The sequence below is a fragment of the Amblyomma americanum genome, chromosome 1 (genome assembly GCF_052857255.1).
Source record: "Amblyomma americanum isolate KBUSLIRL-KWMA chromosome 1, ASM5285725v1, whole genome shotgun sequence".
Lineage (NCBI taxonomy): Eukaryota > Metazoa > Arthropoda > Arachnida > Ixodida > Ixodidae > Amblyomma > Amblyomma americanum.
Genome location: NC_135497.1, coordinates 349,779,257 through 349,791,061, shown reverse-complemented (window position 1 = coordinate 349,791,061; position 11,805 = coordinate 349,779,257). Strand labels below are relative to the sequence as shown.

General features: G+C 46.3%; 2 non-coding genes across 2 annotated transcripts; both read left to right on the top strand.

The window, feature by feature from the left end:
• Positions 1-1,997: 1,997 nt before the first annotated feature.
• On the top strand, positions 1,998-2,069 carry TRNAE-CUC (transfer RNA glutamic acid (anticodon CUC)). Its single transcript has one exon. It is a non-coding gene; the product is annotated as a tRNA-Glu (tRNA).
• Positions 2,070-3,357: 1,288 nt separating this feature from the next.
• TRNAE-CUC (transfer RNA glutamic acid (anticodon CUC)) lies at positions 3,358-3,429 on the top strand. The gene has a single exon. It is a non-coding gene; the product is annotated as a tRNA-Glu (tRNA).
• The last annotated feature ends 8,376 nt before the right edge of the window (positions 3,430-11,805 follow it).

Genomic DNA, 11,805 nt, shown 5'->3' with positions numbered 1-11,805 from the left:
TGTTTCGCTATTTATTTTCCTCCGTGATCAAAGTGATGACTTTCTAAGAACGATTATGCAAGTGCGCTTGCAGAGGCTGCTGCCTGGAAGAACAATGTCATGCGAAAACATGAAAGGTGCTGTGACCGGCTACTTGCGCGAAGTTGTTCTGTCGTGCAAGATGTTTTATGTACGCTTCTCCCCAGAGTACCTATGCAATGTCTCGAAGAAAAAATTGAGCAAAGACCTGGTTAATGTGACGCTGCCGGCACCTTTGTACCGGTCACTTCACCGTGGAGGTCCTGGGCAAGATGTTTTCATCATCAGCCCTACTACACCCACTGCAGGGCAAAGGCCTCTCCCATGTCTCTCCAATTAACCCTATCCTTTGCCAGCTGCATCCACCCTTTGCCTGCAAACTTCTTAATCTCATCCGCCCATCTAACCTTCTGCCGCCCCCTGCTACGCTTACTTTCTCTTGGAACCCACTCCGTTACCCTTAAAGACCAGCGGTTATCTTGCCTTCGCATTACATGCCCTGCCCAAGCCCATTTCTTTCTCTTGATTTCGACTAGGATGTCATTAACCCGTGTTTGTTCCCTCACCCACTCTGCCCGCTTCCGATCTCTTAACGTTACACCTATCATTTTTCTTTCCATCGCTCGCTGCGTTGTCCTTAACTTAAGCTGAACTCTTTTCGTTAGCCTCTCCGTTTCTGCCCCGTAGGTGAGTACCGGTAAGATTATGCTGTTGTACACTTTCCTCTTGAGGGAAATTGGTAAACTGCCACTCATGATCTGCGAGAATTTGCCATATGCGCTCCACCCCATTCTTATCCTTCTAGTTATCTCCCTCTCATGATCCGGATCAGCTGTCACTACCTGCCCTAAGTAGACGTATTCCGGCACAATTTCTAGGCTCTCGCTGCCAATTGTGAACTGTTGTTCCCTTGCTAGGCTGTTGAACATTACCTTGGTTTTCTGCATGTTAATTTTTAGACCCATCGATCTGCTCTGCCTGTCTAACTCGTTGATCATGATTTGCAGTTCACCTCCTGAGTGACTCAGCAAGGCAATGTCATCAGCAAATCTCAGATTATTTAGGTATTCTCCATTTATTCTTATTCCCAACTGTTCCCAATTCAGGCTTCGAAATACCTCCTGCAAACATGCGGTGAACAGCATTGGCGAGATCGTGTCTCCTTGCCTGACGCCCTTCCTTATTGGAATTTTATTGCTGACTTTATGGAGGACTATAGTAGCTGTGCAGTTGCTATATATATCTTCCAGTATTTTGACATAAGGCTCTTCTACTCCCTGATTACGCAATGCCTGTATGACTGCCGAGGTTTCCACTGAGTCGAATGCTTTCTCGTAATCAATGAACGCTATATATAGAGGTATATATATATATATATATGATCAAACCAAGATGTTTTAAAGCGAGTTAATTGGATACCCGTTAGGTGAGGAGATAAAACATTCTTTTTCAAACTCCATACCAATACGCTCCCTGTTAAAACATGGCTGAATCATAAAGGAATCTTCGTGCCATGAACGTCAAATAGTTTGTTGTGTAAAAAACCTGCAACGATCGAGCCCATTTTCTTAGAGTGCTGGGACCCTATCTTTCTTTGGGATGTCCTCCGAAGAACGATTAAAAAAAGATCTTCCTTTAGACCCTTAGAAAATCCGATTTTTCCCAGTCGAATATGAGGAAGTGCCCTATGATTTGATTACGCTTCTCGGCCTCCACGGTCCGTGGAAAGCGCGAATGCAGGTGCGACACGCAGATGTCAACTTTCGTTCTGCACGTGAAAACTTCATTGAGAGTGCTGTTTATCTACGCGAAGCTCTCAGGGTGCAGCCTGACCCACCAGAGTGGGTTTCTGTGTTTGATGATTTGGTTATTTTGAAAAGATTTGAATTCCTCTGCACCTACTCAAGTGCAGACGAGGTGTTCCCACTTAAACTGCCTTGGACGTTTCTTGTGCACCCGCTTGCACCGCTTCTCCTCTTTCCGGCGTGGTCTAGTGGCTAGCATACCTGGCTCTCACCCAGGAGGCCCGGGTTCGATTCTCGGCGTCGGAAGATGCGGTCTCATGGTGTATTGGTTAGCGCTGTGGAGTCTCAGTCCAGCTATCCGAGTTCAAATCTCGGCGAGACCTGCTCTTTTTTTACTTTTTTTCTCTTTTTCCCACTTAAACTTAACAGAGTATACTGAGGGGCCAGTTGGTCAGACATATTATAAACAAAAACGTAGCATATGGGCGAGAGAAAAAGAGCGAAGACAGGACGGTTACTACACTTACAACTGAAATGAATGAAATGCGGCAGTAAACCGCACCCCATCCCAGAGCAACAACACGCATGCGCATAACATAAAAGAAGCTAAAAAGAAACTCATAATCTTGAAACGTGTGGAAAATGATAAAAAAGTAGAAAAGAGAAAGAGCGATAGATAATATAAGGTGCTAAGAAAGCTCAAGCGCGTTTTAAAAACTTCAATTCCTTCTCCATCAGAAACACAGATGGGGTACTAATGCACGTGGCTTCACTACATATCGAAATTTCCAGGGCTTGCTAGCCAATTATGTTTACCACGCCCTACAATCTTAGTACGATTAAGCAGAGGAAAACAACAATTGCACTTCTTGCAATACACTGGTACATGTTCCCCAGTTTGTTGGCGAAGTGAAGAGACATGTTCACCCAGCCTCACGTTTAGACACCTGCCCGTCTGCCCAACGTACACAGATCCACATCGGAGAGGGAACTGATAAACAATATCTGTTGTGCATGAGACGTACGGTTTTCTATGTTTTGTGCCACAGCCTGGTTCTCTTTCCCTCTCTCGGTCTGATAAACCACATAACATTGCCAGATTAAGGGGCGTAGAAAACACGACGTCAACCTCAAATTTCTCTGGCACTCTCTTCAAGTTGTGGGAGAGCCTGTGTACATATGGCATAACCTCAAACCTCCTATTCTTTTGGTCACCTGGTGTGATATGTCGTAACAGGAGCTCTTGTTTTTCTTTTAGCAGTTTCTTTCTGAGAGCATCTGCAACTGCCACAAGAACATCGGAAGGGAAGCCTGCTTCCTTAAGTCTCTCGACCAGAATGTCAAAACTTTTTCCCACTCTGTGAGGGCATTACTTTAGAAGTGCTGACCTAAAACATGTAGTTGCTATGCCTCGCTTTATGAGCTTCGAATGAGAAGAGTCGTAAAACAGAAGCGCTTTTTTGGATCGAGGTTCGTAAGCCCAGCAAATTTGCCCACCAGTATTAAAATACAGGTGAATATCTAAAAACTGAATGAACCCACTTAAACTGCCTTGGACGTTTCTTGTGCATCCGCTTGCACCGCTTCTCTTTGTTCCGGCATGGTCTAGTGACTAGGATACCTGGCTCTCACCCAGGAGGCCCGGGTTCGATTCCCGGTGTCGGAAGGTGCGGTCTCATGATGTATTGGACTCCACTTCCGGCCACCGAGCGTGACGGACGTGTAATGACTGGCTCCGTCAGAGCGGCTACAGCGGCGATGTCTGGCCGCGAAAACAGGGATTTCGCATCGAGCAACGATTACCAGATCGTACTTCCTAGTCTGCCAACAGGGCGTTTTGTTTTGCATACTGTTTCTCTGCACGGGGACATCAGTGTGCGCCTTTACAGAGTGGAAAATTTTCGAGATGCGCTCGTTCCGCTGTCGCTCCTGCCGGAAGTTATCGCCCTAGGCGCTTGTCGCATGAGCCATGTGTGGGCGGTAACCTTTAAGGACGCTGAGGCTGTGAAGAAGATTGTAAACGTCGGCGAGTTCAATGTGAAGGGTGCCCGATGCCTGGTGATCGACCCCGCCAACCATGATGTTCGAATGAAGCTACACCAAGGCGGATTTAAACATCTACCGTACATCTACCTTGGCTACACTGGCTGCTACACAGCGTACCGGAAGAAGACGTGCGGCTTGCCTTCGCGCCGTTTGGAAAGGTGACCGACGTCTCGAGAGCGATGGCGCGCACAAGGCGTGTCTGACAAGAGCTCCGAGGCTGGTGACCCTTAAGTTAAACGCCGGCGTGAAGGTGGACGACCTGCCCCACCAGATGAGCGTAGCCGGAGAGCTACCGCTTGTGGTCGTGTCAGGCAGGCCTGCGCTGCCGCGGCACACGGTATATTCGGCGAGATTGTCGGATTCCACGGTGCGGAGCTTGCCGTCGCTTCGGCAAGCTCCACATGAGGGCGGCGCAGGCATTGAGGCACAGCAGGACATCAAAGATGAGACGAGCCTCCTCCTAAAAGCCAGGTATGAGGCGAGCGAGCTTTAAATCGCGGCCGAAAATTCCGGTCGACTCACTGCAGGCGGGGAAATCGCCTCCATAGCTTTGTCCTGTTAAGCCCGCTTTAGGGTTTGTGGGGTCGCGGTGCTTGGTGTGAGGGCAGACACTATAGGATATTGTCCATTATCTTTCCAAATGGCGATTCATTTTCCAGAAGCACTTCGTGTAGCGACTTTCAACGTGCGAGGCCTCGGAGCAAGAAGGCGGCAGTGTCAGCTTAGTCGCCTTTTCTTAGAAAATGAGCTACACGTAATAGCCGTTCAAGAAACGAAAATTGAGAGCCAAGAATCGACAGATCGTATGGCGTCCGCTTTCCGTATGCATTTTGATGTTTGCGTGTGCCACACTGTAGGCGCCTTAGGCGGCTGTGCCCTTTTCATACGAAATAAATGTCGGAATAACGGTGCAGTCACTTTTTTCTTGTAAAAGCAGCCGCCTCCTGGTTGTTGACTTTCTGCATCTTGGCCTAAACTTCCGAGCTATCTGTGCATATGCTCCAAATGTAGAGTCGGAGAGAAAAGAGTTTTTCGAACGTTTCCAGATGTACTTTGATTGTGAAAAAGTGCTAGTGTTGTTAGGTGATCTCAACTGTGTGTGTCATGCGGTAGATCGTGTAAAATGTTTGCCAGTGCGAGACAAAAGTGCGGAAATTTTGAACGCACTAGTTCACGATTACAACATGGAAGATATTGGTAGTGTTTTCACAAGTGGTGCTCGTCCTCAATACACCCATTTCCAACGCAGTAGCCATGCACGATTTGATAGGTTGTATGTGTCACTTGAACTTGTGCCCCTATGTACAACGTACGAGGTTAAGCCAGTGTCTTTCAGTGATCACTGCCTCATGATTTCAGCCTTTGGTAAAAAAGAAAACAAAAAACACTTTAACTGGGACCTTTGGAAATTTAATGCAAAATTGTTGAAGGATGAGGGCTTTGTAAATATATAGAAAAGCAGCTAAAGAATGTACTCTTGACGCAGTCGATAAACGTTGAGGTTGAATGAGAGGAATTTAAACATGTAGTTAAAATGAAAGCCGTCGAAAGAAGCAGCGCACTGCGGCATCAAGAAAAACGAAGCGAAACGCAGCTTCGAGAGCAACTTGAAATACTTACTGGTATAGAACGCGTCCAACCTTGTACGTGCCATAAAAAATTGATCGACATCAAAACTGACTTAGAAAGACTGCATGCAGACAGGTACAGTGCGGCAGTTATTCGTTCTCGGTCAGAGAAGCTGTGGGCCCAAGAAACACCAACAAATCGAGCATTATCGGACGAGAAACGGTACGCGCGTCACTCGGAAATACGAGAAACGGGAACGACATTTCGGCTGACAGCAGAGTTATCAAACGCGTCATTGTCGATCATTTCAAAGAACTTTTTGGCCATTCGGGCAAAGTTGTAGGTGGTTTCCAAGCGCAATTTCTGCCGTTAATGCCAAAGCTCTATGACGAAGTTAAAACGCGCCTGTAACAACCGATTTCCGTGAAACAAATAGAGCACGCAATAGATGCTCTGCCATCTGGTAAGGCTCCCGGCCCTGATGACCTGGGGGCAGCTTTTTATAGAACTTTCAAAACAATGATAGCTCATGTTCTGCTCATGGTTTTCGCTGAAGCTTATGAGCAAAACCGTGTACATCTCTCCTTTACAACTTCGCACATTGTTCTTATTCCTCAAACTGAGTCACCGCAAAAACGCCTGCTAATGAGGTCTTATCGCCCGATAAGCCTAACGAACGTCGACTACAAGATATTCGTGAAGGTTCTGGCCAATAGACTGCAGAGTGCGATAGCCATGCTGGTCGGCCCACATCAGACTTGCGGTATAAAGGGTCGAAGCATCGCCACGAACATACACGTAGCGCGAAGTGGGCTGGAATGTTGTGACGCACTTGCTGAGTCTTGCAAAAGCGTTTGACTGTGTTTCGCATGATGTGCTCTTCGCAATATTGGACCATTCCAACGTAGGAAGCGTAATAACAGGCGGCGTCAAGATGGCGTATGCCAATTGCACAACACGGATCATTGTGAACGGAGACCTGACTGATAGCCTGCAAGTGCGCTCATCTGTGAGACAGGTATGTCCGTTGTGTCCCCTGCAATTCGTTGCTTACCTCGAGCCGCTTTGCATAGCCATTCAAACTAAGGAGCGCATAATGGGATTTAGGCTGCAGTCAGCGCATGTGAAAATTCTGGCTTATGCCGATGACATTGCTATTTTCTGTTCCGAAAGAGATAGCATTTGTGAGGAAACAAATGTCCATAAAATTTGTCAGTGCACGGGGGCCCTGATAAACTGGTAAAAAAGCTATTGTTTTTGGCAGGGCAGTTAAAAACCACACCAGACCATTACAGTAGAATAACCTGGTCCACCACACCGACAATGTACCTCGGTGTGCCTCTTGACTTTTACCGGGACCCTAATCCGTACTGGCAGGACCAAACTTCAAGGGCGAAGAAAAAGGCTGACGCGTGGCAGGGGAGACAATTGTCTGTTTTCTCGCGCGCCACTGTCTTCAATATATTTCTCATTGCAAAGATATAATACGCGATGAATGTCTTTAGTGTATCACGAGTTACCATTCAAAAAATTTACCGTGTATTTGTCGTTTTTATTTGGTCTTCGACTTGGGAGAGATCCAGTCGAATAAACTTGTTTCTGCCTCTGAAAAAGGTGGGCTAGGTTTTGTAAATGTGTTTTTGAGACAAGTTGTTTCACGGTTTATGTTTCTCCGTGACCAAAATGATGTGTTACTTCGCACAGTAGTACAAGTAAGACTAGGTAGACACCGGTTAGAATTTGTTGTATACTCATGTCAAACAATGAGTGGTGCACTTAGAGGGAACATGCGTGAAGTGGTGCTCGCATATAGAATGCTGCATGCTTGATCCTCTGCTGAATACTTACGTACTGTTACGCGGAAAGAATTGTACTCCCATTTAGTGAACGTAATGCTTCCTGTACCGATTTACCGTTCGCCACAACGTCGATGCCCAGAGGATATGTGCGCAAGAAGAGAGTTAAGAAGATGGCAGTACTACCATCAGTCAAATCCTTTTTCTTTAAACTGCATGCTAACACATTATCAGTCAAAACATGGATGCAAGATAAAGGTCTATTCGTCCCTTGGACAACTAACTGTTACCTATGTAGGAAACCTGAAACAATAGAACACGTGTTTCTGGATTGTTGGGACCCAATTTTTTTCTGGGATGCTCTTGAAAGAACTCTAAAAAAACGATTTACCCATAAATTCACACGGTATAATATTTTTGCCGGTTCATAACACCAACGGAATTCCATTCGATTCGATAATGCTCCTCGGCCTCCACAGCTTGTGGAAAACGAGGGTGTAGTTAAACAATGCAGATACTAAGTCCGACCCGTGCGTGATCACTTCATAGAGGTTGTTGTCCGTTTCAGGAAAGTGTATCGGGCACTGGCCGAACCACCAGAGTGGATTGATGCACTTGACGGGTTGGCACAGTTCAAGAAATTTTAACATATCCTGTCAGTCAAAGCTTCGCTGACGCGTTTTATCTGTTGATTTTCTTGCCTTGAATGTCAAAGACGGCAATAAAAAAAAGTCTCATGGTGTAATGGTTAGCACTCCGGACTCTGAATCCAGTGATCCGAGCTCAAATCTCGGCGAGACCTGCTCGTTTTTTCCTTTTTTCTCTTTTTCCCACTTAAACTGTCTTAGACGTTTCTTGTGCACCCGTTTTCGCCGCTTCCCCTCGTTCCGGCGTGGTCTAGTGGCTACCATATTCCGGCTACCGTTCGGTGCGGACGCAGAATCATGAGCTCTGGTGGAGCGGCGATAGCGGCCGATGCTGGCGGCGGAAACAGGTTTGCTTTCGACGCAGATAACGAGTACGAGATTGTTTTGCCTACTCTGCCAACCGGACGGGTTGTTCTTAACACGGTGTCGTGCGACAAGCGATTGCGGGTCGGCAGGCTGGAAACGCTGATTGGCCCCAAAAAAGTGACGTCACGCCTGTAACGTCATGGTCACGTGACTTTTAATGACGTCATGTCCGGTTGGGGACAGACACATTTTCCCTAGTTTTCTCGGTATTCCCCACGTTTGTGACAGCGTGCGCGGGACAAAGAAGCGCATCTTTACCTCCACCCCACCCAGTTCGAAAACTTTGCCGAGCGGGGTGCAGTTGTAGAACCCTTGCCTAAATGCTCCCGCCATTCACGTTTACCCCCCTCCCCCCACGACACTTTCCCGAACTCGGATGTTTTGTTGCCTTTTTTACTTTTATTTTGTGTGTTTGTGTTTGCATGCACAGTGCACGTGTCTCTAATTAAGTTAACTGCGCCGCTGATTCCGCATTAACTATTCCTGCCGAAGAGGCTCCAGGGAAGAGTCCTGCCATGTCTGCGCTTTATTCTGTTTTTTTTACTCGTTTTGACCAGGGGCACGCTAGTACACGCATTTCCGCGAATCCGCCACCGTCTGTGTCGGTACTCGCCGCCGCTCTGCCTTGAGGGGCGACCATTCTCCCCTCCCGCTCCTCGTTTTCCTTTTTTCTTCTCTTTTTTTTCTGCACGCTCCCAGCGGCTTTTCGGTGTACAGGGTGCGAGAGTGCGTTTTCTTTTTCTATTTATTACTCTTTCTCCCTTTTCTAGTATTTTTATTTTCTGTCCATCTTCTTTCCAGCACCCGATCACTTGTTGCTATTTTCATGTGGCGGACATGTGTGCCAATTGCAACTCCTCAAGAACGGGAGGAAGATCGCTGTAACTTCAGTCTTGAGAAAGGACAGGCTCTTGTCCGAAACGTCGACTCAAAATAAATCTGTCTAAATGAAGCGTCTCTCAACTTTGCATATATATATTTAGTTACCCATGATGTAGTGTCTCTGTACACGAACATACCGCATGATGATGGCATCCGAGCTCTGGTCGCATCCTATGGAAAACACAAAAACGCTGATGCTCCTAGCCAAAGTACCATCGCTGCACTTACTGATCTGGTCCTCAAGCTCCACTTTTTTGAATTCAACAACTCTTTTTACGTACAAACGAGTGGTACCGCTATGGGAACGAAAATGGCGCCAAACTATGCCAACATTTATATGCATAGCAATGAATCGGAGTTTATCCGCACATACCCAACAAAACCGGCTTTTTACAAACGCTTCCTAGACAACATATTCATGGTATGGACGAAAACATAGGACCAATTCATCCAGTTTATTTCAGCATTTAACAACGTACATCCAAACACCTAATTCACACACCCTTACTCCACCAGTGAAATTAATTTCTTGGACGTCTCAAAATGGAGGAGGGTACCTTAATCACCAGTGTCCATAGAGAGCCCACGGATAGGCAACAGTGCCTTCACTACAAGAGCTGCCACCCTCGCCACTGCAAAACTTCAATTCCATATTCCCAAGCCATCAGATTCAAACGGATCTGCTCACGACCAGAAGACTTCGAAGAAAATTCTAGCCGTATGCGGGAGGTTCTGAGGGACCAATGCTATCCGGCCTCCATTATTGATGATGCCGTTACGAAAGCGGAAGCAACAGATCGTAATGAAATGTTTGGGGATCCCCCATCAGCAACCGCAAATGAACACCGCTCTAATCTCGTCTTAACCTTTGCAAACAACCTTTCTAATGTCAACAAAACTCTAAAAAAAATATTTCAACATAATCGAACAAAACGATCGACTGTCAAAAATTTTTCCAACAGTTCTACAGGTTACCTACAGACTACCAAAAAACATGCAGAATTGTGTAGTTCACTCTACTGTCAATAAGTAAAAGACTGTGGTTTTCCTACCTTGCAGGAAGAATCGCTGTCAAGTTTGAGAGCACATGCGGACAACAACACTAGCTCAAAGCACACACTCTAACTTCAAACACTCCATCCGTGAAAACTTGAACTGTGACAGTAGTAACGTAGTATGCATGCTCGAGTGTGGCGATTGTCAGATGCAATACATTGGGCAAACAGAGAATTCCTTGCGAATTAGATTAAACAACCACCGCGCGCACACCAGATCTCTTTCTTTCCTCCCCCTGTCTAAACATCTTTCCCAGGAACGTGACGAGTTTCACAAACTAAAAGTTACGCTGCTACAGAGCGGCTTCCAAAATACCCGTGAGCGTGAGCAACGAGAGTCATACTTTATATATCAGTTTTTAATATTGTGCAGGCCGGTGTAAGTGGAAACCCTCGTACTCTCTCCACACTTCAGAGATCATAGTCCTAGCCCTACTGAAATCCACAGCACCCCGACTGCATCGCCTGAGGTCATGCCAATTTGCGTGTTTGCTTCCACATTCCGCCCTTCTCCTCCCCCTGCCATTCTTTCTTGCTCATGACCAGAGAAAACAGTTCTGAGAGCAAAGCATATTGCCTATTCCCCGCTCAATTTTTTATATATTTTATTTATTTCTTTTTTCCTGATTTGAAGATAATAGAGCGTGATGCTCCATATAGGGCAGTAACCCATTGCAATAACGCACACTTGGGCGATTTCGCGCCTTCGTTCCCCATTTTCTTTCTGTTACTCTCCCCTCTCAGTTTTTATGAAGGAGCCCTCTTTTTGTCTCCGCGACGGAAGGCGGGCGGAGGCACCTTCGACGCATCTTCTCGTTTCGTAACTTCACTTAATTGAGGTCTCCTTCGTTTTAAAATTGCGCTCGTGGCGGGAGGCGTTCCGGAACGACGCTGACCTCCGACTCCGCGCGAATGCAGAAGCATCTATAGCTTTGCGCCTGGATGCAGGAAACTCAGGCGCCAGACGCCTCTAAGTAGGTAGAAAACAGTGCCTTCCACTGGTTCCATGGTATTGTTGGCTGATCCAGGGTTTTCAGGAATGTACGAGGGGGCGTAAGATCCCGTGAAACTCATAGTAAAGGTTTACCTTGTCGGCACTTTGTTGTATTGTAGATGCAAGATCGAACGACACACCGGAGGAGCGATGTCATGCTGACGCCAAGTTTCCTCCGACGCCCCCCCCCCCCCCCCTCTACTTTTCCTGCGTCACGTATGCGTGGTGTCAAGCAACATGCATGTGACTGAAACTGAAACTCTGAAGAAGAGAAACTGAAAGTAAGAGAATTGAATTTGAAAATAAGAGAAGAGAAACTGAAACTGCCGCACAGTTCATTACCTGATGGACACAACAGTATCACGCATTACTTAACGTCTTCATAAAACCACTGTTTGTTCGTCTATAACATTAGCAGCATTAGCATATGTTTGCTATTAATGACACCCAGGTATTGAACATGATTTACCAACTTAAGTAGTGTTGGTTCTGGTGTAACGCACGAATGATTTACAGACATGCCTTTGTGTATACGCCAGAAATTAAATTGTGAAGCAAGCCTAGAAACTGCCTGTGCATGTCTCATAAAAAAAAGGAAAAAATTATCTTTCTTTCATAGCATGCGTGTCATCTATATCAGATGTGATTGTAATCTTGATCTATAACTTGAAATGACCCATGCTGGCT